This window comes from Peromyscus leucopus, chromosome 13, assembly GCF_004664715.2.
Source record: "Peromyscus leucopus breed LL Stock chromosome 13, UCI_PerLeu_2.1, whole genome shotgun sequence".
NCBI classification, from domain to species: domain Eukaryota; kingdom Metazoa; phylum Chordata; class Mammalia; order Rodentia; family Cricetidae; genus Peromyscus; species Peromyscus leucopus.
In genome coordinates, this window is record NC_051074.1 from 41,857,768 (window position 1) to 41,879,955 (window position 22,188).

The following is a 22,188-nucleotide window of genomic DNA, read 5'->3' on the forward strand; positions in this document are numbered from 1 at the left end:
CTTTCAGAAGTAATTATCCAAATAATTTGTGTAATCAATGTCCCCTGCCACAAGTAGTTTGAGTGAGACAGAAATTAGTGCATTGATTATTTTAAAAATTCATTTAATCTCCATTTTGTGATTGAAGAATGATAGCCCACTCTAATTGTCTTAGTTTTTAGATAAGAGAATTAGTTAATAGGAGCTGTGGTAAAATATTGTCATGTTTAAGTGGGATAGATTGGTTTATTGAAGATAACACATAAACTCTCTACCAGTTAAGTTTAAGCATTGTAGAATAATCCATCACATTATCCCATGCTTTATCACAAACTTGAACTTTATTATTACTAAGAAATTATATATTATCAATGATCTTGTTTCTGCCCTAACCCAACAAGGAAAATTTATTTTATTCTCATCTCGTGGATGACTGAATATGTTGACAGAGATTTAATAGTTTTCTAGGTCCGATGGATAAGCAAAGGGCAGAGATTTAAAGGTAAGAGTATGACCAAATTCCATCCTGCTGTCTGCCAACAAGAAGCACCATTCATCATGCCCTCATCTGAGTAGCTGATATCCTAAGGTCTTCATACTTGTCCACATAGAGCAGGTCCAGAGGAATAACCACTAACATTGGGAAAATCAGTTTAATGGTGGATATGTACCTCTTGCTGACAAATCTACTAATTCTTGCAATTAGTGTATGAAAGTTATTGTGGAAATTTATCAGTGAAAATATGAGTTGTAACATTGGAGGAGGGACATTTATCTTGTCATATAGCTTGTATTTTGGGAGACTGTGGTATCATTAAGTCTTGAAGCCTGAAATTATGCTTGGTGGTGTCTTATAGAAGTTAGCAGACAAAGACTGAACCAATAAATAGTGGATATGTGTGCTGAGGCCCACCTTGGAATCACAAGAAGTGCTCTCAGGGAGAGCCGCGACTACAAGGATTGGTGATAAAAGTATGCTGGAGATTTCGAAAGGGTCTTGAGTAATGAAATAAATTAAGAAGACAAAATTATCTTCCTAATTCTCAGTTACTCCTAGTCATCCTTGAACGTGGCTTATTTCTGTTCTGTGGTCATCCTTTTCAGGCCACAAATCTCTCATATTCATGCCTGTCATTCCCCACCATATCCATCCTCCAGACTCAGTGTGGCTGACATGTGTACCCAAGCCCAGCATGGCATGTCCACCCTCTAACCTGTCTTCCCTTACCCAGTTTTCAGACTGTGATCCAGAGGAGTCTGAGTAGTCCTGCCTGCACCCTCCCCCACCTGTATTTCTTCAAACATCAAACCTCTGGCTCTCAACACTCAGTCAGATTCAACCCACTGACCTCCTAGCTTGAGGTCCCTTCCTGACCTTACCAGCCTTGCCAGGTCTTATGGGCTCTGATGACATTGCCGTTCTCTTTCTCAAACTGACATTTCTATGGCCTCTGCCTTCCTTTGCATTTTTGAACAGATACTTTTCAGATAGTGATAAGTTAGTAGAAGCATGCACTCAGCTTCTTCGGTGTTAAGTTCAGACTTTTAAAATCCCTCCCACCTAACAGTATAAAACTTCAAGTCTTGGTACTTCTGATAAAGATTCCCATCTTAAGCACTAAGCTGGTTACAAATTTCCTTTTATTGGATCCTTCGATGTGAAAACTACAGATTAAACCTAAAAATGTTCCCATAAAATCAAAGATTAAGGAATAAAGCTGTCTTTGGAGGAAAAGAGAATGCTGAAATAAGTAGATGGGAAAATATTCTTACTAGTTTTTCTATCTTTTTAAAAATAAGAATGTGTGGAGCTATGTGGTTTTGTCAGCTACATCTTTGGGAAGGCAGAGGATGAAGTGACCCCATTCTAACGTCCCTGAAAATGCATCACTTCTAAGCAATATTTGAAAAGTATTGTAATATTTGATACATTTACATTTTCATAAAATATATTTGCAATTATGATTACAGATAATATTTATTTGTTAATGTGCATATTTGGTGGTATGAGTAGTACATGTGTCTTATAAATCTAGTACATTTCTAACTTCATGGTTTGGAATGGCTAATGTGGGACTGTAAGCAGGGATTGTGCAGTTCACCTGTAATTCCCACTGTCGCCAAATACATTGCATTTCTGTCCCAGTTCACCCTAGATTACAAATGTCTCCTGTTCTTGAACTCTTATGTGGGAATATGTATATATTAGATGAATTTGATTGGATAAAGCAACCAGTGACTTAAGTATTGACTTAGGTAACTAGTAGGTATATTTTCACCCTTGGTAGCAGAATGGGAAACATGGAAAGATATATCTGGTTAAAAAATGGTTAGCTTCCAAAGACCTTGTAGCTGAAATTGAACTGCAAAGTCACCGTGATCTGAAAATGTTTGGAGAAGACACGGGATGGATTGGAATTCTGAAAACAGTGTCATGAATACTCCGGGCATTTTAAGTTGGGAAAGTAGCCTGGGAACCAGAAACTTAAGTTGCTGGAATAACAACAAAGCTTTAGAAAATGGCCAAATATTTTCTTTATGAGAATGTGGGAGCCAATGTGTTCATCATTGAGGGTCAAGGTAAGATTACAAGAATATGGTTTTGCACACTGCTTGGTTAGAATTCCCTATGTGTTTATAGAAATGTACAATTGTTTTGCATTCTGAATGCCTGAGACACATTCTTCCACATCTGAGGAAGGCCTGAATATGATATATATATGACAATTGAGTCATTGGGAGTTATAAGTGTCTATTGGTGATATTGTTCCAATTATCCAGGAAGAAATGATCACTGTCAATAAAGCTTGCCATACAAATTCCAATCTGAAAGTTACAAGAAGCATACAGGAAGCCCCACATTTTCTGTCACCTATGGTGTCGTTCAAAAGCCACCTTTAGTTCATTTTTTTTTTTACTGGTTTTTGAACATTTCTTATTTGTTCTTGTCTATTGCTTTTATAGATTCTAAGCTGCTTATAACACATTGTTCAGTTCTGAATTCTCAGCACCTAGAAGACGTCTTAGCATGATGATAAATACTTAACAAAATCTACAACCATTTGTACAGAATCTGTGTTTTCTTATCTGCCGAGCCATACCTCTTGCAGCTTTATCTGTGCTCATCATGTGTGGAAAGGATTTTGACTCAATGGGAGGGGCGCATTTTATTTAAATATTATAAAGCACACTTTGAGGGAACATATTCCTGACTATGAGTCATGAAATAACTATTTGGGTTCCAATATTATGTCGGCGAACATAAACTCGCTCTGTGGAGGTAATTTGAAATTCATAACATTCATTGTGCAGATCCCAGGTAAGTCAATCTACAAGTAGTCCATTGACTAACTTATCTAGCAGTAGATGATTACAGACTTTTATTGCATTAGAAAATACTGTGCTAAATAAATTGAAGGGCCAAGTATATGCAGTGGAATTACTAAAAGATCTGAGAAAAGGCTAGTCCTAACACTGTCTGTAATGTGTGCCAAGATGAATGGTACTTATTTATCACAGTGATTTCAGTATGTTGTAAAATACAGTTTTAGCAAAAATTCCTGGTTTGAAACATACCTTGAAAAAAAAAAGGAACAAAACACCTCCGGAGTATTCTGAGAAACAGAAACTTGGTTCCTAGAAATGTCCCTGAGAATCTTGTTAAAAGCTGATGAGCAAACACAGGGACGGGTGGGATAGATTCTAGAGGCCAAGTTTTGTTGCAATAACTAAATCAACGACTTTATTTCTGACCAAGTCATATCAACCTCCATGCACTTAGGGTTGTTTCATTTCTTTGATCATGAGCAAAAGTTATCAAAGAAAATATAGCTCAGCTCCCTTTTACAAAGGAACCCATTCGAACAACTACTTAAAAATCTAATCCCAACAAACGAGAAGTGTTGCTCCATGAAGCACTCCTCCTTTGGAGATAATATATGGCATAAATTTTATCACTTTATGGAACAAGTCTCATTACTTCCAGACTAGATGAGAAATTTGGAAGACTCTATTTCAGATTTGCTGATGCCTGTCAGGAATCTCACTGTTCACTTCATTAAAATATACATTAACTTACAAAGCACAGGAGTATTTAGCATCCACTACCGTTCCTGTAGACTGTGATTTCAATGCAGCAGATGCCAACAAATAATCAGCAGACCTGATGGGTTTCAACCAAAACTCACAATCATGTGAATGATGACCTATAGCATGTGATTAAAATTCTCCTTTGTGTTCCTGATCTAATGAGCTTGTGATGACCCCTCCAGTGAGCTGCCCTATTGACTGCAGTGTTTTAGGAACATTGAATTTGAAACTCATCAAATTACAGAGACTCAGCAGGAACTTCTCCAAGAATATTAATACTGCTGAAGCAAATAGAACGTGATACAAATCTGCATGTCTTTATCTGCACATCAAAATCTATTTATGCCTATATATCTCTGTCTCATCTATCTGTATATTCATCTATCTATGTACATTTATACATTGCTGTATCTACATAGCTATATCAATATATACATACCTATCCACCTATTTCTATTTATCTATTGATATCTATATCTGCATATGTCTTTCCCTCTCTCTGTATGTCCAACAGCAAATATGTATACATGTATCATTTGAATGATGGGTTAAGTAGCAATAGTTCTGGCTTTTTCTTAAGGAGTTTGTGATTTGAAAATATATTATGGGATATTATTGCCTACATGCTTATCAAAAACCTTTCAATTTGGCTGAAAATAAAAGCATTCTATAAAAATGGTTGTAAAATGTGTCTTGCTCATGCATTTATAATAAACCAGATAGCTATAAACTATAATTTAGAAATGTGCAAATTCAAAACACTATTTGCTAACTACAAATAGTTATCAGCATTATTATATAATGTAAAGTATATAAAGTCACAATACTAGAAAAATGATCCATCTATCCTGCCCTCAATTGAACAACAACCCAGAAGTTAAGATTTAAACAGGTATATTTTACAATTTTAACCAAGTTTTTTCAGAATAATTACTGGTACTGTTATAATGGAGAACTAAATTTTATCTGAGCTTGAGGAAAATATAAAAAGATTAGAAAACAGATGAAATTCCAATCTTAAAGTATTTATGAAGCAAAAAAAGTTCCTTTGTTTTGAAAATTTCAGCATTATAGTATAGCAATATTATTTTGACTGTATATTGTTTCTTTGAAAGGGTTTCTTTTGAAAAACAGCAATCATTTTGGCATGTTTTAAAATAGTTTGTAATTTTTGAGAAATTAATACAATGTATTTTGGTCATATTTACAAACCCACTTCCTCTATAACCCTCCCAGATCCATCCCCAATAATTCCCCCACAACATGATTTTTTTATTTTTAATAAAACAATAACTGATCAACTCCAATTTGTGAGATATTACATGTTGACTTGATACTGGCTATTCTAATAAATGGATGTTGTGTAGAACCAATGCATTTTTTTAGCTCTCAAAAAATTCCATTGCCCAAATCCAGCTTTTCTGAACTATGAATAGACAGAAAAACAAAATATAGGAAAGGGAAGTATAACCAAATGTATACTTCATCTGCAGTAGCAGGCATATTTTTTGAATAGACAAAGTACACTTATCAACAAAACGTCAGGGCGTTTTTTTGTTCTTTATTTGGTGCTAAAATCTTCAGATGAGAATCTGAAAATATGGAAAAGGTCAGAGTAAAGACTTGTGAAATGTCTGTCACACTGATACCTGTGAAGGACTCTAGAAAGGCAGCTGCTGGAAGTTCCTTTCCAACAAGCTAGTGGGAAGCTACATTTGGTCCATGAACATCCTATGACCATGTACATCATGTTCATAAGAGCCTGGATATCTCTGTGATGAGGATGCTCCATGGATCACACATTTATGCACCAGGGAAAATATACACAACTGTATAACTTCAAAATGTTCCTGATGGTACTTAGAAGGACAGACTGTTTGTATCAGCTGATGAGTAGTCATTGGCAAGAGCATTTAAAAAAAAAAAAAGAAAAATGAATGTAGTTAGAGGAGAATATGAGGTCATGAGAATTCTATACTCTCAAAGAATCATATAAGAAACAAAGAGCATCAGTATCATTTTACAGAAATAGTGAAAGGAAGTGATGCCAGAAAAGAGATGATATAATGACATTGGCAACTAGCATTGCACAGTTGGGAGAGAACTCACGTCCTTCAGAGTCTAAGAGATGGGACAACCGTACATGTTGCACTGGGAAAGAAGTAGAGATTACTTCCTAAGAACTCTTTGCCACTGTCTGTTTTCTCTAGGCAAAGATTTTCTAAAAGTTGAGCTGTTTTCTTCCTTTTCAGTTCGGCAATAACATTGTATATGGATGTGCTATGAAAAGAGGTAATTAAAAGTTAATTATATTAAGTGCTTTATAATTGTTAATACTGAAATATATGGTTCCAATTGGAAGGCCAAACAACTTCCTCCTGATTTTTATACTTCATTATTTTATACTTAGCTCATTGCTTACCCTGTTCTAAGAAAATATATTGGGATGGCTTATGGGCAATGACACCAACATATATTTTAATTAAGAAAATCTTGACTGAGAAATTTCTTGACAAATTTCCATGTGTTAGCCTGTGATTTTGTAAACTTGTGTGGCCGTTGTTTGTGTTGTATGTAGTGGGGAATGTTGTATGATAATGTAGGATGAGGACATCTGGAGGAAGTTCTGCCATCAGCTGCCCTGCTTTTCACCTTCGACAGATTCTTCAGCGTGGGTTTTCTCATTTTTAAGAAGAAGCTGAGAAATATATAATCTTTAAAAAAGTTTCTATTCTATTATTACATTTTATTTGTTTACTTTGTGTTCTGTGGGGTGCACATGCCACAGAGTACATGTAGAAGAAGTCAGAGAACAGTAAGAAGGGGCCAGGTCCCTTTCCCTTAACAGTGTTTTAATTTTCTCACTGGACTGTTTCAAGACTCCAAGGGAGTAATACAATATGTGGAAAAGCAGGTTGTCTACGTGGCGTTGGACTTGTCTTCATCATAACCCCAACTAACTAGTAATTCCCCCTCCTCCACACCTCATCCAATAATTTTAAGTACCTTTGAGTTTCTCAAGGAAGTATGCTGCTCATAGAACATTTGATTAAATCATGATATAATTATTTCCATTATGAATTATTTGAAATGTTCAGTTTCTGAAAATGATGTTCAGAGTTTTGAAAGCCATCCAAACATGTTGCAAACTCTTACATGTTGCAGTGTTTGCATTCAAACAGGAAGTAAATTGAGAATGTTGATGGATGACACTTTTAGACAGTTAAATAAATCCTTATTTACGGAAGAAATTTCAATCCATCATTGGATTTGTTGTAAAAACAGATTTTTGAAAAAGAATGATAACTTTGGTTCACAGTTCCTGGAGTCTTGATTTTCATATCTTTTAGTTTTAATGTGAATGTCCTAGAATCTCGTTAACAATAGGAATATTCTTCATGATTGTCCTTTTTCTCCTTAATGAAGCTTGCCAAGTCCCAGCAGTCAAAGATTTGCTATTTTAGCAGGAGTTTATTTTTAATGCTGGAGGAAAATGCAAGTTAGACTGAACAACTTAATTTTTCCCTGCCATACGTAGGATGAGGCATTGAAGCCAGTATACAATGAAATAAGTGAAGTCTCAGAGTCGTTGTTTATTGTTGTTGATATATTTTTTAATACCTCTGTGTGTATGACATGCATGTATTTGTGTGTGTACACCACTGTGTGGATGTCAGAGGACATCCTCAAGAGTTTGATCTTCCCTTCCTCCTTGTTTGAAACAGGGTCTCTTGCTCTTGTGTGCCAGGTTAGCCTGCCTGCCAGGGATTTTCTTGTCTCCACTACCCATCTTAACTTTAGGAACAACTGGGGTTAGAGAGACACATACTAAAGCACCAGCTGTTTTATAGGTCCTGGGGATTTGAACTCATGATCTTACAGTTGTGTGGCAAGTGCTTTACCTATTACACCATCTCACCAGCTCAATGTATAAACATTTTAAAACATCAAAATTTGCAAAAATAATCTTGCTTAGCCCTCACTGCATTCAGAGTGCACACTGTCTTTGCTTTCAGTGGATGAGAATGTGCCTTAGGTGTGCCTGTATATATTTTGACAATGAGAATTTTAAAATGAAACCAACTCAGCCCTGTAAAATGTGAATTGGGAAACAATGTATTGGATTCTGTGAAAAAGATATGAGACTAAAGATACAATGACTTGTAATTCAATAGTCAACAATAAAGGAAACACACACACACACACACACACACACACACACACACGCGAAAATCAAATGCTCTCAGCTATATTTCTTGCAGAATGTCTTACAGAGAACTCACCAGGCTGATAAGGTGTAGTGAAAACAGCCCTAGAGTGAGCGTCAGAAATGCCTCCTTGTCAGTCTTGAAAAATCTCTCTATATGTAACAAGAAGAAAAACACAGATTTCTTTGAATGCAATTTGGAAAATGAGGATAAATACATAAATAATTCAGTGGGTGAATGTACTTGCAGGACACATAAATCTGACCATTGTTATTTGTGTTTATGTTAATTTCATTCATTTCTCCTACTCATGCCCTTATGCAGCTCTCATTTGCCCCGAATTTGACCTGGCTGCCTCACCAGATTGTCATACTATGACTGGGACCATGTTCCTTCCCTGTTTTTGCCACTCTAGACCCTGGTGCTCTGACCATTCTTGTTGGTTCATTTCTCTCTGGTCATGTTTTTTCTTTTTCTCCATTAACTCTTCAGTTCTCCACTCAAGCTATTTTCCTTTAGCTTTCAAACATAATCCTTCCTTTCTTTTATCAATAGCAATCATAAGAAACCAAAACCATCAGGGGCATTTATAATTATAGTCTTTATGATGGTAAACTTGATGCCTTCTTTATTTTCTTTCTTTCTTTCTTTCCTTCTTTCTTTCTTTCTTTCTTTCTTTCTTTCTTTCTTTCTTTCTTTCTTTCTTTCTTTCTTTCTCTCTCTCTTTCTTTCTCTCTCTCTCTCTCTTTCTTTCTCTCTCTCTCTTTCTTTCTTTCTTCCTTCCTTTCTTTCCTTCTTTCTTCCTTCCTTTCCTTCTTTCTTTCCTTCCTTCCTTCCTTCCTTCCTTCCTTCCTTCCCTCCCTCTTTCTTCCTTTCTTTCTTTCTTTCTTTCTTTCTTTCTTTCTTTCTTTCTTTCTTTCTTTCTTTCTTTCTTTCTTTTTTTGAGACAGGGTTTCTCTGTGCAGTTTTGGTGCCTGTCCTGGAGCTCACTCTGTAGACCAGGCTGGCCTTGAACTCACAGAGATCTGCCTGGCTCTGCCTCCTGAGTGCTGGGATTAAAGGCATGAGCCACTGCTATGTGGCTAACCTTCTTTATTTTAATATATTGTTCTACCTTAATGTGTAGCCAGAAGTTTTCATGTGCCTTGCCTGGACCATGGTAAGGGCAAAAATCTCTCTCACCTGCCAGTCCTGCAGCTGCTCAGACCCAAATAAACACACAGAGGCTTATATTATTTACAAATGATATGGCCTGATGGCTCAAGCTGCTCACTAGCTAACTCTTACATCTTAAATTAACCCTTTTCTATAAATCTATACTTTGCCACATGGCTTGTAGCTTACTGGTACTTTTACATCTTCTCCTGGTGGCAGCTGACAGCATCTCCTCTCTCTGTCTTTCTCCTTCCCCTCTCTCTCTAGTTAGATTGTCCCACCTAACCTTATTCTGCCTTACCATTAGCCAAACAGCTTTATTTATCAACCAATCAGAGCAACGCATATTCACAGCATACACAACGATATCACCCATCATTTCCACTTTTCTTTTTAATGCAATCTGTTTCTGAAGAAGAAAAGGGGATAGTATATATATGATGGGATGAAAGTATAGATTATTTGAACCTACTTTTAAAGAGCAACAATTTGTTTAAAAATGTTTTACATTGCTAGGGATTTTAGCTTATTGATACAAAATTAGAGTTGATTTAGTTATTATATATATATATATATATATGTATATATATATATTCCTACTCTTATTTAAGGTATTATGTTTATGTAACTTATCTAAATTTTAATGAATAATTAAGAAATACAGATTAATAATTAGTCTTCTATGATAGTCATGTTAACTTTTCTAGGTATACATAGATATAATTCAATTAGGTAGATAATCTTCAAACACTTCAAAGACCTACAGAATATGGCATTTAAAATGTTTTAAAAAACAGACTTTTCTGGACAATGAGACACAACTGCTCCTGGCAGCACCAATTTACATCAAAGAAGAAGATGGGAGTCGAAGACACTCCATATGGAGTTTATCTTCTTCTTGGCAAAAATAGCCACTTGGGCAAGAAATTCTTCTTGTCTGGACTGCTTGACAAAATGTTATGTTGACTGGGCATGCAGGACCCATAGGAAGATGACCACTGAACTTTGCAACGTAAGATGGTCCTTCAGGTTCCTGCTTCACAGAAGAAACTACCAGACATTCTACAGGACACAGAGAGAAGTGACTGAGAGACTTCAGGCCTGTAGGCTGAAGATGGATGACCCAAAGCTACAGAGGAACTCCTGTCAGCCAACTGTCTCTCTCATTTCCAGAATTTTGGAAGTTGCTTACAATGCTATTCCTGTTTACTTAGGTAATATTAAATCCTTCTGGGGTCTTTGATGTAGTTGAAGACTAGATAGTCATAATTTTCCTTGGTTATGATAAAAGATAAATTAGATATGAAACTTTAGATGCACAAATATAGGCTAGATAGAATATTTTCTTTAATTTTTCCAAATATAAATAGACTAGATATTATAACTGTAATTCTTGTTTGATAACTGTTCTATTATATGTAATTTTACTATGTTAAAGTTAAAACCTTCCTTTTTGATTAGACAGAAGAGGGGAAGTGCTGTGGAATGTCATTCTATATGCTGTGAATGTGTGTTGCTCTGATTGGTTGATAAATAAAATGCTAATTGGCCAGTAGCCAGACAGGAAATATAGGTGGGATAAGCACACTAGGAGAATGCTGGGAAGAGGAAGGCCAAGTCAGGCGTCACCAGCCAGACACAGAGGAAGCAAGATGACAAGGCAGAAGTGAGAAAAGGTATCAAGCTATGTGGCTAAACATAAATAAGAATTATGGGTTAATTTAAGCATAAGTGCTAGTCAGTAATAAGCCTGAGCTAACAGCCAAGTAGTTATAATTAATATAAGCTTCTGAGTGATTATTTTATAAATGGGCCATGGGAATGTGGGGGTTTGGTGGAACCAGAAAAAAATTTCCAGCTTTATTAATGGAATTGGAGTGTTGACTCTGATAGCTAATTTTTAAAAATTCAATAGTGGACTGACACTTACATAGACTATTTACAGACCTTTGCTTGTTAGCACAGTACTAAACATATATTGTATTATGTTAAAAACAAAACATTTAACTTGCTTTACAATTAAAGGAGAATACAAGGGAATAAAAAGATGGACCTTTTATAAACTTTGCTTCATTTTATTTGACAATAAATGGAATTATAATTGAATGCCAATAATATTGGAATCAACTATACCAAGAAATATGGCTTAATGTGTCCATAACATTAAGAACATACAGTAAATAGGCAAATCTGTATGTTTTTAAAGTTTCATATTTAAAAAAATTAAACTTTTGCTTATTCTCAGGTGAAACAGGACCCATCGCTATCAGCCCCAAGATTGTAGATTGTGGCAATATATGGTAAGAGAACAACTTGAAGAGAACAGAGAGGGAAAAAGTAACAACCCTAGGTCATCAACCAACAACTTTCCCTTTAGAGGGCTATAGTGCTTTGGGATACCTCATTAGGAACCACAGAAAGCATATAAATGACTAAGCATGGCTGTTTCCAGTAAAAGTTTATTAATAAAACATACTGTAGAATGTATTTGGTTATGGTCTGTAGTGTACCAAGTCTGGTCTAAGATAACTGGTAATACAGAACTGGCACTATTACTATTATCCTTGTCTTGAAAAGTCACTTCTTAACTGATCTATTTTATGTAATAAAGATTTATAAATTACCATAGGTAATCACACAGATAAAGTTTTGGTAATTTCAAAAAGAAAGAAGAGATTAGCTCAGATCAGTTTTTCTTCATTAATTGTTCCTCTGTGTCAAGCCATAGAATTAGACTCCCTGAAATAATTAACGGGGCATTTCCTAAATTGCATTTGAAGTTGTATGAACTTTAAGATGTTAACAGATGTCTAAGGAAAAAACTATGTTTTACTGTCACATAAATGTGGTATTTTGGATTAAATAGTGGGTAGGTAACATTGGTAGTAATGTCAGTGGGCCTTTATGAATTATTTATTGTGTGTCAGGTAACATCTCCTATGATCTTTATTTGGGACACATGGACATTGAGACAGTAAGAGAAGGAATGTGTGCCTAAGTCATCTCGCAGCTCAGTGGTAGGGCCTGCTTTAAAATCCATGTTCAATTGACTGTTGAGTTCATAGCACTTGAGAGATCCACACTAGCTCACAAACAGACCTTTTAAACATATTCTATTGGTCTCAGTATTCCCTTGTGTACTGTGCACTTCCAAAGGATCTTTCAAGATGCAACATTTCTCCAACTTCAGGTTACATGAAAAATATTGACAACTGTTACTAAGAGTTTCACATGAAATGACAGCAAAGTAGTCTGTGAATGTCCACATTATTACAGGAATATTCAAAGCTAGGAAATCTGAATAATCTGGGAAGTTTTAGTGCCACTTCTGAGATTTAAACAATTTAAAAATCAAGAGGAAATTGGAAGAAGCCAAGGAATGTAAATGCTTGCATCATATCTTCCTACTGACAGGTACAATGCGGACTAGAGCCAGTTTAGTGGGGATTCTGTCTATAATACCACAGGGCTACAGGCTTTTTTGTGCTCTGACATCCATTTTTTCACAAGCCATTCACACAATCTTGTGATAGGCAGAGACTGTTCAGTGATAAAACAACAAATTCTCCTCCCCATTTGGTTTGGTTCTAAAAATTATCAAAATATATTTCAAGAGCTCCTATTTTAATTTCTTTGTCATTTCCTGGTGTAAAGTTCTCTCAGTAAAAAACTATAAGTAGAATGTAATATGTATGTAGATACTTACAAATACATTTAAATATTTTAAGTAATAATATATTTAAACATTAAATATATGTACATATATTAATCCATATAATTTGGTCTAATTACATAAATTTTCATTTTTTTATAGAGGAGACATTGTTTCTCTCACAGCCTTTGCAAGTCTCGGCTTGTTTCACAAAGTGTGTTTAGTCTAAATCAAAGATGGATTTTAGATATGCCAATATTTTATTGTTTTTGTATACCTGTAGCTCTGGGTTGCTGTGGTGACAAGTCCTGATATCATTTTTCTATAGACATTTGGCTGAAATAAATCTTTGCATACAAGATAATTATTGAAAAAGATGATATAAATTGTCCTGAGTTTCTTTATAAAGTGGGAAGGTAGTAAAATGTGGTGAAAAGACCACAGGAAAGTGATATATTAATGTTACTTTTGCAAATAATGAACTGTGGGTTTATCTCATTGCCATGAAACTTTGCTTAGTCCTTGTATTATTTCTACAACAAAGTAGTTCAATAAGCTAAAAGTTTTTTTGTTATGAAATTAAAGTTCTAGGGTCAAATATATACATGTGTGTGTACATATAATTAAATATATGTATATGTACACATACAATTTTATATATATACACATAATTTTATATAGATACCATAACACTTGCATTTTTATAAAAAATTAGATAAGCTCAGAAAATAGAGTAAGAAGTCTGGTAGAGAAATAATTTTAAAATTCAAGCCCAAATACTGTTTAATAAGAAAGGTACTTTTTGCATCTATGTGTGTGTGTTGGGTATGATATGTGTATTTGTGTTTAAATATGTGTAGTGTGTATGGTATGTGGAGGCCTGAAATTAACATCAGGAGTCTTCCTTGATTTTTTCTTATCTTATTCCTTGAGAAAGCATCTCCCATTTGAACCCAGAACTCATTTACAAGTGCTCCCAGGAGCCCCTGTCCTGCATCCTACATGCTGGCATTTTGGTTAGACTACTACATCCACCCAGAGCATATATGGGTTCTCTGGTCTGCACACCAGTCTTTTTCAGAGTTACTCTTTTGGCATTTTAATCACTAAGCCTTCTTCCCATCCCTCTTTCTCTCCTAGACAGGGTCTCAGGCATTCCAGGCTGGCTTCAAGCTGACTATGTAGCTGAGGATGACCTTTAACTCCTGACCCTCCTACTTGTACCTCCCAAATGCTGGGATTACAGGCATGCATCACCATACCTGATTTAAAAAGACACTCTTTGAATTGTCATAATTGCATAATAAGTTGATATGTAATACTGTACCCTTCAAATTATTGATAGTGTCTATTTTTAGGGGGTGTATGTGGTGACATTTTCATTTTGATTCTATAGACAGAAAGATCAAAAAGAGTTCACAGCCAGATAGAACAATATGGAGAAAATAATGAGTTCTATTCAATGTACTTTTATACCTTTTAGACAACTTTTTACCAGCACGAAATAAGGTCATCTGAAATCTTTTTAAGGATATGAATGGCTTTCTTAGGCCCTTTAGTAGTTTTTTCATTCTTTTCATGATGTCATTAAACCCTTATGAAGATAACTTTATTGTGATGTGCTTTATGGCAGACTAGAGACAAGGACAGCAACAACAGAGGTGTGTCGGAATGAAATTACTGATGCTAATCAGCAGTGATGATGAAGTCCAAAGTGCAGACTCTAGAATAAGCAGGTCCTCGGTTAATAAGAGCTATTGTTTGAGACAGCAGGCCCAATGAAATCTCCATCGGCTCTTACTGGCTTGTCTCAAGCCTTCACTTGAGAGCTAGGCAAGCATTAAAAAAAAAAAAAAAAAAAAAAAAAAAAAAAAAAAAAAAAAAAAAAAAAAAAAAAAAAACCACCAACAACAAAATACAGATATGTTTTCTTGTGTTGTCTTTCATAAAACACGCTTTACTGCCTGATAGATAAATCAAGGAGTAGGAAAACAACATGAAATTTAAAATATGCACCAGTACTTCAAGGAGAAGAAATAAAAGATTCACTTTATCTTCAAGTAGAAATGTCTCAAATAAGGTAGGAACAGATGCATGTGCACCCATGCATGTATACACACATGCACACACACATATTAATGTGTGTATGTAGCAATTTCAATGAAGACTATAGAGAATATGTGTATTAATCTGCAAAATTTGTATAAAATATATAGACTTGAGAGTAAATAAGATGTAGGAAAGAGAAGAATATGTTTGTTAATATTTGCACTGTTGTGGTAAGTAAGCACAAGTAAAAATAGGCAAACTTTTAATATATACAATTGGACTTTTTCGAAGAGCAATTACCAGGTAGACATTCCCTCTTGTCTTTTGTTCTACTGTTGTATTAATTAGAAATGGGCAGTGGTGACTGCAGACCACTCAAGGCTGACCTCAGTAAGCAACTAGCAATCACACACTCTGCAAATCTCTGAAGTGGCCGCAAATCAAATACCAGCTTCCGCCATGTGCATAGGGCACAGGCATCCCGTCACAAATCTCTAAAGTCATACTTATCACACAGTTACAACCATTAATAATAACATTTCCCAACAGGAAGGACAGTGGTAAATTTAACTCAGTGAGGATGAGAAACTGTCGTACAATCCACCTGCCTGCTACTCACCTGTACTCCAGAGGGCTATCTTCTGAAAACAAAGGCCAGGTGATAGATTTTGATGGCAAAGGGGATATTTTACCAACTTGAAAATCATTTCTTCAAAAAAAATATATTCTCTTGTTTTGGGAATTTTTAAGAACAAAAATTATTTTTTTTAAAAAAAATCTGATCTCTTTCCTAGCCTTAGCATATTTTGTGAAACAAACAAAAAAATGCCAAGTACATTTTCATACAAAAAACTAGCACAATGCATTTCATAAAACTATTTTCATAAAATTGTCTTATAGTCTCTGAAATTGCCCAGAGACTCCAAACCAGTGAACAGAGGGTCCCTAATTACAAAGACGTAAAGCCTTGGTGAGCACCTCCACTCCATCTGGATATTCTGCCTGCTGTAGCTGTGCTGTGGGTAAACCATGGCAAAGACTTGCTCTGTTATCTGGTAGTAACTAGAGAGGAGAAGCTGTTCCTTAACTCAGTTGAAGACAGTATTCATGTTCAAAGGTCCATTATATTCTGCAAATCAGAAACCCTTTCTCAGAGCTAACAGTACCTCTGACCCTCTTCACAATGACTTTAGTCATCTTTGCTACATGAAACCATGGTTTTCTTCTGACTTCTCCTTGGATAGGATCATTATGTCCCTTGGAGATTCTACCACCCATTTTTTTGAGACTATGTAGACTTTCTCACAGATAACATTAAAAAAAAAAAAACCTTCCCCATAGTCTCAGAATCTACCCTTTTCTGTTATTAAAATCAATTCCTCATACACAGTTCTGCAAAAACACTTTCTGACTGTCTTTGCCTTGTGATAAAAAATGCTCCATAAAGACAGCTGACCTGAGCTAGTAGGAGCTCATGGACTCTGGACTGACAGCTGCGGAATCTACATGGGATCAAACTAGGCCCTCTGTATGTGGGTGACAGTTTGTGGTTTGATCTGTTTGTGGGGCCCCTGACAGTGGGACCAAGATATATCCCAGATGCATGAACTGGCTCTTTGGAGCCCATTCCCTATGGTGGGATACTTTACTCAGCCTTGATGCCTGGGGGTGGGGCTTTGTCCTGCCTCAACTTGGTATGCCAAACTTTGTTAACTCCCCAACGGAGACCTTACCCCCTCTGAGGAGTGGAAGAGGAGTGGAGGGGGGAAGGCGGGGAATGGGAGTGGGAACTGTGGTTGGTATGTAAAATGAAAAATGAATGAATGAATAAATAAATAAATAAATAAATAAATAAATAAATAAATAAAATGCTCCTTGGTTCCCGTGCCTTTTGTAAGAGCTGGTGTGATAGCAGATGAGGAGAGTGCAGTGAGTTGGATTTTTCAGGCTGCTGCCAATTAGATCTCTCAGCTGAAATTTCCTCCAGCTTTAGTTCGCCCTCGTGTTTGACAAAGCTGGTCCTCAGCTCCCCAAACATGTGGCCTCCCATTCTTTCTCCATGTTGAATAACAACCAGACAACAAAACACATCTCTCAAACTGAATTTGAACAATACTTCTCATTGAAATATTTTCATAGATGGAATGCTTTAATGCTAGGCATTAATGACAGGCTACTAGCTAATGACAGAGCTGGAATTTGTATATCCTTCTGAATGTACCCATTGACAAGCTGGGGCAATTCAAAACCCAACTGGCATCCATATTTTTTATTTTAATGGATGTGATCATCCGATAAAACATTCTGAGTGTTGAATAATTTTACTCCCTCTGACTAATTCTTCATGATTTAAAAAGTAAGTGCAAAATTCAGGGCAAAATCAAGGCAGGTTGTCATAGCATGAAGATATATTTTGTTGTTGTTGTTGTTGAAGGTTAACAATAGACACATAAAATGTATACAAGAGAAAATGTTTTTACTACAACCTTTCAAATATAAAAATAGGAGGTAGGTCTTATCAATTGTCTTTGCCCACTAATAGGAATAGTACAAAAGTCACTCCCAAGAGGGATGGAAGGACCTGGGACAAATTGAATCCTGAATTTGGGGCATTGAGTTTTGACTGCAGAGAGTCACTTCAAAGCAAAGCAGGCTAAAGCTCTTTCAGCTGCATGGAGTCTAACCTTCGGTGTATGACCTGAAACCAAATTAGTACAAGTTTTAAAGTATAAAGAAATAGCCACAAAGGCTCAATCTAGCAGAGTGAGAGTTATAAAAAATACTGTGCAAAATGAGAAATTATCTCTCCTTTGGGCAACTCAGAATAAGACAGTGAAGCATGGAGCTGAGACAGATCTTTACATTTTTTTTTTTTTTTTTTTTTTTTTTTTGGTTTTTCGAGACAGGGTTTCTCTATGTAGCTTTGCGCCTTTCCTGGAACTCACTTGGTAGCCCAGGCTGGCCTCGAACTCACAGAGATCCACCTGGCTCTGCCTCCCGAGTGCTGGGATTAAAGGCGTGCGCCACTACCGCCCGGCGATCTTTACATTTTGAATCAATGTTTTCTACATATGCCATTATGTATGCTGTTATAATTTATTACTTATAAACTTTGTTCATTAAATATGATTCCATATTGGTTGGGTACACATCAAAACAAAAGATGAGGGAACTTACTAGGCAGTGACCTTCATTTTAATACAATGTTAGCAGAACACTGGGGAATTTAGAGTATTTCCAACACATGCATTAGTAACTGGAAAAAAGTTCTTAAGGCCTTTACAAAAAGCATTGTTCTTCCCATCAGAACACATATGTGGGATCAGAAAAGACTGAAGTGCAACAAGATGTTTGGCATTCACTTGGGATGAAACCCCAGAACTAAAACCCTAGAGGGATGAGATGTAGATCCATCGAACACCAGCTCCAGGAAGCAGTGTCCAGAGACATCAGACAGTAGGAGCAAGTAGGAAATGAATGTCTCACTTGGGAACAGCATATGTCATTTTGGGCTGCCTGGGGGTCACCCTTTATAAACCTGTAGAGGCTGAAAAGAACCAAGGCATTTGAAGGTACTCTTTACTTTTATATGTTCAATCATGGTCTAGCTTATTAAGCCATTTTACAAAAAAAAAAAAAAAAAAAAAAAAAAAAAAAAAAAGGTGAATGCCTATTGTGGTGCTTTCATGACTCTTAGGGTTAAGAATAAAGAGAAAAAAGGAAAACCACTATCCATAGTGTCAAAGGGTTCACTGTGATGGAAGAAACAAGTGGGTTCTAATAGAAGGATCAGGTGGCTGCACCTTACATGTGTTATTATAATGAGGTGAGCTGCAGAGGCAGGATCCCCAGTTTCCCCATTTTCAGCTGTGTGATGTTGGGTAAGTAAACTTATGGATTGATGCTTTGGTTTTCTTACCTGGACGTTGCTTATCAGATGACGAAAATGGGCCTTAAACAAGTGCGCTGTGATGAAAATTTGCCCCTCCCTGTGTGGCACATGTGAACACACAAAGAAGAATTTCTGACAGTGAAGGATTTGAAAAGGTTGATGAGCCGACTCTAGGCCAGTGGTTCTCAACCTGTGGTTCCCAACCCCCAGGGTCAAATGACCCTTTCACAGGAGTCAGCTAAGACCATTGGGAATAACAGATATTTACATTATGGTCAAGTTGGAACAGGGATGGAATGGGAGAGCAATGAAAGAGATACTATGATAGAGGGAGACATCATGGGGATAGGGATAAACTGGGTGCTAGGGAAGTTTCCAGGAACCCACAAGGATGACCCCAGCTTAGACTATTAGCAATAGTGGAGAGGGTGCCTGAGCTGGCTTACCCCAGTAATCAGATAGGTGAATACCCTAGCTGTCATCATAGAGCCTTCATTCAGTAACTGATGGAAGCAGATGCAGAGATCCACATTCAAGCACCAGGCCAAGCTCTGGGAGTCCAGTCGAAGAGAGGGAAGAGGGATTCTATGAGCAAGGGCCATCAAGATCATGGTGGGGAAACCTACAGAGACAACCAAACCAAACTAGTGGGTACTCATTTAGACCAAACACCTGTAGAGCATCCACAGGACTGGACTAGGCCCTCTTCATAAGCGAGATAGCTGTGTAGCTGTCTTGATCTGTTCAAGGGCCCCCCGGGCAGTAGGATCAGGATTCATTCTTGGTGCATGAGCTGGCTTTTTGGATCCCAGTACCTGTGGTGGGATACCTTGCACAGCCTGAAGGCAGCGGGAGGGGCTTGGACCTGCCTCTACTGAATGTACCAGGCTCTGCTGAGTCCCCATGGGAGGCCTTACCTTCTAGTAGAAGAGAATGGGGGGTGAGTGGGGAGGAGAGAAGAAGGGGATCTGTGATTGGTATGTAAAATGAATAAAAAAATTTCTTAATGAAAAAATAAAAGAAGAAGCAATGAAAATAATTCTGTAGTTGGGAGTCACCATAACAAGAGAAAGCATATTAAAGGGTCACAGCATTAGGAAGGTTGAGAACCACTGCTCTTGACTATCCACAAGAAGTTAGATTTTATCCTGAAAACTATCCTAATGCCTTTATCCTTGTACATTCCAGTAATCTTGTTTTCTTTTAAAATCTTTAAATGGTTTTTGAAAACTTCAGGAATGTTTGTAATTTTGAAAATTTCCAGTTGGACCTCTTTTCTCAATGTTCTTTGGGGAATAAAAGAATATTTAAATATACTCTTTTTTTGTAAATATTTAACAATTGAGTTTTAATTCCACTTCACATCACTCACCATTCATCATATTCAATCAGAACTTAATGGTATACAAGTAGATCTGATATTTGAAAGTTACCCTTAACAAACCAGTAAGATTAAAAGTCAAACAAAAAAATGATTAAAAAAAGATTTTCAGAGGAAAAATCATTAGCATTACTTCGCACTTAGGTATTAATTAATTCACTTGTTCACCAACCACTACCTATGTTAGTTACCTGTCTTGTTGCTATTACAAACTACCTAACAGAAGCAACTTAAGAAACTTAAGGATGTTTTATTTGGGCCCATGGTTTGAATACATAGTACACCATGGTGGGGAAGGGTTGATTTCAAGAGCTTGAGGCAGAATACTAGTGCCTAGCAAACTTTCTTAGGTATGTTCCACATTCAGGGAGGATTTTCCCACCTAATTAACCTAATCTAGATGATATCTCATAGATCTACCTAGAGGCAAGGCTTGAAGGTGATTCTAGAGCCTACCAAGTTGATAACCAATATTAATTATGACACCATCCATTCATAACCTTTATGATATCATTTTACATGGTTGTTACTATAAATCTACTCTTAAATGTTGCAGTTCTCTGTCCTAGTTGCTCTCATGTAACGTTAGCACACGCACACTTACTTCTCTCTTGTCATTGAAGTTAGACCCAGCCTCTCGCTATTTCACACACTTCCATCCTGTTCAGCCCTGCCATTCCCGATCTCTATGACTTTGCTCCAGTGGTTTATCCTTTGGAAGTTTCATCTCCCCAGGCCAACCTCAGTCGCTTTTTAAAAGGCAACCTCAACACCAAGCATCTTGAAAGAAAAAGTCTTTCTTTCCCAAGGCTCATGCTCTGTTGATAAGCTTTCACACGATAACCCTTGGGCGCATATGGGACTGTGGAGTCATAAATGAAACTGTTTCTACTTTGGGAAACAGGCTCCTGCTGTGTAGCTGAGGCTGGCCTCATGAACCTATGATCCTCCAGGCTCTGATTTGCAAATACTGAGCTTACAAGTGCGTGCTACCACACTTAGGTTCATTAACTCAATTTTTGATGACCGTTCTTCTTTTCATTTGAGCTGTACATCAATGATGTCTTTCTTGTGAGCACTTTGACTTCTAGATGCCTCGATTTCTAAAATAAGTGACCCTATAATATCTATAGTACAACAAATGCTCATTAGATGAATACATTATTGTAGAGAATACTTCATGTTACAACCTCCTCAATGATATGTCAGTAGCATTATAAAGAAGTTCTATAAATCTTTAAACATTAGTTATTTGTTCCTGGCAACTGAGTTGGGAGCGAACGAAGATGAAAGGATGTGGCTAGTGTTTACTTAGTTCATATGCACAAGTACAACATTAACAACATTCCTTCACTTGAAATGCTTTTAAAGTTGAATTCCAATTACAAAATATAGGTGAAGACTTAGAAGAATTTAGAGCATAGAGTAAATCCCTGCATATTTGAGAATGAGGGAGAAGAGAGAAGAGCCATTTATTCAACTCTTAAATGTTCTGGTTGTCCTGGGCCTAATGACTTCATTATATTTCATTAAATATTTTCAACATCTCTCCACAAGGGAACTAATCATTACAATGCTTATTTTATAGTCTTACTACCGTGCCTCAGATCAGATCTTACATTCCACTGAGGAATCTGGGCTTCCAATCCACCTGTTTCTAACCTTGACATAAAAGTGCTTTGAGTGGGGCTGGAGAGATGGCTCAGAGGTTAAGAGCACTGCTTGCTCTTCCAAAGGTCCTGAGTTCAATTCCCAGCAACCACATGGTGGCTCACAACCATCT

The 22,188-nt window shown here is 36.6% G+C and overlaps 1 protein-coding gene across 1 annotated transcript in view; it reads right to left on the reverse strand.

Annotated features, from left to right (window-relative positions):
• The window catches only part of Vwc2l (von Willebrand factor C domain containing 2 like), a 157,727-nt gene that overhangs the window by 129,280 nt on the left and 6,259 nt on the right, over positions 1–22,188 (reverse strand). The gene's annotated exons all lie outside the window — the stretch shown is intronic.